Below are 5,221 nucleotides of genomic sequence, written 5' to 3'. Positions count from 1 at the left end.
TTTCATTTCGTTGCTTTGCATTCTTTGGAAGCAGGCAGTTTGTCTTTATACTCGTAGTTATTTCTGTCTTAATATCACCACCAAATTGTCATGAATTTGTTTACAGTTTTTTGAATGGAGGCAGATCTGTGCACCAAATATGATGAAGAGGAATCTGTTTATCGGTTCTATACCTGCTGACATATAAGCACACACACTCACACAGAGGTAAAAGGATCAAAATGATATCTTTGGTAGGAAGAGGAAGAGGAAAAGGAAGAGGAAGAGGAAGAGGTGTAAGCAGCCAATAAACTGGCACATTATTCTGAAGAGCTCCCTCTTTTAGTAAATGTCACTGGCAGTAATCTAAGCTTTAAAATGTTTAAACCTCTTGCTACAAAGATTCAAGAATCTCTTTCGCGGCATGAAAATACACTTTTGCTTAAAGAAGTCTTCAAACACGAAACGTCCAGAACCGGCCCAAACATGGCTTCCACACCATCGTTTCCACGAGCAGGTTTCTGAGAAGAATCCTGGTGAAGTGCGGCGCTGAGGGGGAGACTGATGATGTGCAGAGACATCAGAGGCAACAAAACCTGTGGTTTTCATTTTAAAAGCCCAGAAAACACCCGCAGTGCTCAGAGTGCAGCAGCAGCAGCAGCAGTAGCAGCAGCAGCAGCAGCAGTAGCAGCAGCAGCAGCAGAGCAGCAGCAGCAGCAGCAGCAGCAGAGCAGCAGCAGCAGCAGAGCAGCAGCAGCAGCAGCAGAGCAGCAGCCAGCAGCAGCAGCAGCAGCCAGCAGCAGCAGCAGCAGCAGCAGCAGCAGCAGCAGCAGCAGCAGCCAGCAGCAGCAGCAGCAGCAGCCAGCAGCAGCAGCAGTAGCAGCAGTAGCAGCAGCAGCAGCAGCCAGCAGCAGCAGCCAGCAGCAGCAGCCAGCAGCAGCAGCAGCAGCAGCAGCAGTAGCAGCTAAGCAGCAGCAGCAGCAGAGCAGCAGTAGCAGCAGCAGCCAGCAGCAGTAGCAGCAGCAGCAGCCAGCAGCAGTAGCAGCAGTAGCAGCAGCAGCAGCAGCCACCAGCAGCAGCAGCAGCAGCAGCAGCGAAGGTTATCTATACGCCACAAAAACATCCTATACATGTGAACGTATATAAAACCTCATTCAAATGTTATGAATACGCTTCATTATTCATGCAAAACTATTTAAACTTGCATAACCTTGAGTTCAGCTTTGTCTTTCCCTCTCTCGTCTTATCCTGTATGTGTTCTTTAAAGTGGATTAAGAGATCCATTAGGCTAAAGAATCACACAGAACATCTAAAAACAAAACCTCCCCGAGGAGACGATCTGTAGATAATCTTGCTGTCCCTGTAAATTCAATTTATTTATAATTGCTTGGAGGTTATTATTGAACTTTAGATATAAAAAAACAGCCTGCGGTGCAACTTTTGTGGAGAAAACCAATGGCAGTGTCTTTATAACTTAATAGCACACATGAACTGGATAAGAGGCAGAGTCATGAGGAGATGTATGTTGTTTAAAGGCCACACCAACAGGCATGTATGTCTTAAAGAGGCCCTTCCCTTTTAAGTGTATGTGCACGTTTACCATGGCCACCTGGCTTTGGATCACTGTCAAGGATTGTCTATTGATTATGTGCCTGATTTTAAACGCAGAATAATTCATGAATCTCGAGATAATTCAAATTCTAAACCCCATTGGGGTCGGAGTGACGACTTGGCTGACTTTCCAACAGGAAATGTCCAGAATGGGAAGCGCTGCGGAGCGAACACGTTTCCTACGCGACATTATGGCATCAAATCGTGATTAATTGCAACACTGAGGGGATTATGGTGATGTGAGCTGCCTCCTGCTACACCGAGGCGTCTGAGGCAATACATCAAGAGAGTTTGTGCAAAAGAGATTTTGCTGCAGTTTTCCTTTACAAAGCCCAGGAGGGGACTGGGAGGGAACACCTGCAGTGCTCACAGCCACACTTTGCAGCCGCTAATAAACATTCAGTGAAGATTAAAGTGCATAGTAGCACAGGAGACACCAGCACACATTATTCCTGATGAAAATGACAAAGCATTAAGTCATCGTCACACTGGGTCTAAGTCTATGTGTGCACTTTCTGTGTGTGTGTGTGTGTGTGTGTGTGTGTGTGTGTGTGTGTGTGTGTGTGTGTGTGTGTGTGTGTGTGATCTCAACAACAACAGCAGAGAGGACATTTTCTATTACTGCTTAATGGAAGTAATTAACATTTCATAGTCGTAATCTGACCAACAAAGTTGCTGTTTCACAGAAGTCCTCATAGAGCCCTCTGTACTGAGCCTGCCACACCACACTCTGGGCACAAAGCCCACAGGCCCACTGGACTTATTGTATCGGAAGTAAACTATGGAACAAAGCTGAGTCACACAAAAAACAGTGTCTCTTGTCGAACAAGCTTTGCGCCAGTCATCTCATATTACACTTGTCATTTTCTTCCCGCAGTCCCCAATGTTTCTGGACTGTTCTCCGGGGTTTGAACCCCTCACGCGAGGCCACTGCATGCACCCCTTGCACTGACGGTTGACCTTTGTAACCATCAGCACTTCATTACCACAGCGATCTAAGATGCAGGTTGGCTGTGAAGAAAGAGAAAAGTGAACCGTGTCCATCTGTTTGTCACAGCGGGAGGCCTTGTGGAGTCACCGCAGGCGATCTGGTGTTTCTACAGATCTGCGAGGCAAAGAAATGCAAAAGTCTTCTCGCCATTTTGAGCATTTGAGGCCGAAGCTATAAAAAAAAGAGGTCGCCTCACTGAGCACAAACATGCAGGCACATGAAAACACATGCAAGAAGCTATATCATAAGCTTATTCGCACACTGCCCTCTGGGCTGTTAACCATGGACACAGACAGATACGCCATCTGCTGTCTCTCCCCGACGCTTCCCTGACGCTTCACTCTCCCCTCTTTTCTTACATTGTCTCACTTCTCCATTCTCACATCTTAAAGTGTTACTTTCTACCACCATCACGACCCTGTTCAAGCCTCCCTGTCATCTTCCGCTGCCTCCCTGAACCTTTGAAGCCTCTGTTTGACAGCTGCATGTCATCTCTCGCTTTCTTTCCACCACATTTGGTCTTCTCGTGACTCCTGTCAACCCGTACCCTCCGCTGCCGATCTCGGGGCATCTCTCTCATATCCCCTTTTTCTGTCTGGATCTCTCTCTCTCTCTCTCTCTCTCTCTCTCTCTCTCTCTCTCTCTCTCTCTCTCTCTCTCTCTCTCTCTCTCTCTCTCTCTCTCTCTCTCTCCTCTCTCTCTCTCTCTCTCTCTCTCTCTCTCTCTCTCTCTCTCTCTCTCTCTCTCTCTCTCTCTCTCTCTCTCTCTCTCTTTTATCATGTCTCTTTCATCCTCTCCTCCTCCTTATCTTATATAATGCAAGCCAGTGCATCCCACTCTGAAATCAAAGCCTGTGCCTGTGTTCCTTCTAACTCCAACCTCCCTACTTACTGGAAGGACAGACAGGTCTTTGTCCACTGGGTTTAAAGAGGCGGAAATGCCTTCAATGACTGCAGATGTGGGGACCCTACAAAGCCACCTCTGTGTCTTCTTACCCTTCATCATTTCTCTTTCATTTTCACTTTACTCTTTTTCTTTGCACAAGTGATGAGGAGAAGTGGCTCTACGTGGGGTCCCTCTGACGATGAGGAGGCACGCTAGAAGTGAGCTCAAAAACAAATGTACAGGCACACAGATGCACATAGTGAACACTCCTCTCACAGCGGCAGACATCTATAAATCATGAGGCATCTAAAAAAAATAGGATTGCTGCATCAAGAGGCACACTTGAAAATAGCTGAATGTTTACTTCAGGCGCACCAACAGAGATGGGGCTTCCCTACGCTGAAATGAGATGCAACTTATTCCACTCTGATTATCCCAAATGTCCAAACTGGTACCTTCTTCATCACTTCCATCACGTTTCAGACGAGCACAGTAGAAATCATCCTACATGTATCATTTCTTAAGGTTATCTAGGGGAGGACGCCTGTAGCAGCTGAAAACCTATTTTCCTTCAAAGCTGGCTGCAGTGAACTAAAGGGTAAGACATGTTTCCACCACATTGCATGCACCTGTCAGATTCATTAAAATCAGTGGACATGATGAGGGAGGAGCGGGGAGAGGGGTGGTGGAGCTGTGCACAGTATTGACAAACACACACGGACAAGAGCGCAGGAGATGTGGAGTTTGTTCATGGTAAAAGATGAGATTATAATGCAGCCATTGCGCTCCTGTGCCTCGGCCTTCATGCAGCTCTGGTCACAGTGTACGAGCCGCACACTGCAGGCGGAGACAACACAGCCACAGAGCCTTCAGGCTGGAGCATCCTCACATAATGGATGCAGTTCAGCCTTTAGGTGGTAACTGCACACAACATATCTCCTATTGCACCAAAATGACTTCCTTATATGAAGAGGAGGCACCCTTAGGAGAATGGCATAAGACTATAACATATGATTTCCCTATGATGATAGTAGTAGTAGTGCTAATAATAGCTTTTTTTTTTCTTCAGGTTTTCAATTAAGGTGGACTAATGACCGGCATGTTTCAAATCAAGATGTCAACATAGGTTTTAAGGCAGTAAGAGACAATTAACATCATCTTGCATCCTATAAAATAAATCTGCATTATATTTGAATAACACCAGGAGGCTGAGAAATAAAGCAAATTAACATAAAATATCCAATAATGGCGAAGCCGGCTCCATCCCGGGACTTGAGTCGGTACATACATCCACACCTTTCCTCACTGACAGTGGAATATGTTGGTGATGAACCTCTACAGCTTCATGTCTGATCAGTCACCTCCGGGCCGGGGTAGCAGATAAGCGCATCAACCAAAAAACTGCAGAATTTAACCCGTCGTGCACCAGTCAGACTCGGACACCTCCCGCACACACCCCGCACACACCCCGCACATGCATGTTAGAGGAGGAAAACACCGCTCTGCAGCTCACCTACCTTTAATTGGCCGCTCGCAGTCAGCAGAGATGTGCGGAGGTGAAAATCTGCGTGAACGTTGCGTGTTTTCTCCCTCGTCGTCTCCCTCTCTTCCAACCTCGCCCCCCTCAAGAGCAGCACTTCACGACTCCGGCTCAAAATTTGGAAGGTGTTCAGAATATGTCGGGCTCTGCCTCGCTCTCGGAGCCACTCGTCTCGTGTCGGGAATCACCGGCCACCCCTCGCCCCGCGAAGACAC

The 5,221-nt window shown here is 47.1% G+C and overlaps 1 protein-coding gene across 5 annotated transcripts in view; it reads right to left on the bottom strand.

Moving 5' to 3' along the window:
- Window positions 1-5,221, bottom strand: part of LOC115021336 (uncharacterized) — a 15,482-nt gene extending 10,261 nt beyond the window's left edge. For 2 of the 5 annotated variants that reach the window (XM_029451709.1, XM_029451714.1), the window contains exon 1: window positions 4,984-5,221. The gene's annotated coding sequence lies outside the window, so the exon portion shown is untranslated. Of the gene's footprint in view, window positions 1-4,754; window positions 4,825-4,979 lie in introns of those variants that run through there. The other 3 variants (XM_029451712.1, XM_029451711.1, XM_029451713.1) reach the window with 3 other exon arrangements.

This window comes from Cottoperca gobio, chromosome 16 (assembly GCF_900634415.1).
Source record: "Cottoperca gobio chromosome 16, fCotGob3.1, whole genome shotgun sequence".
Taxonomy (NCBI): Eukaryota; Metazoa; Chordata; class Actinopteri; order Perciformes; family Bovichtidae; genus Cottoperca; species Cottoperca gobio.
The sequence above is the reverse complement of the archived record's forward strand: the minus strand, read 5'-3'. Positions and strand labels throughout refer to the sequence as shown.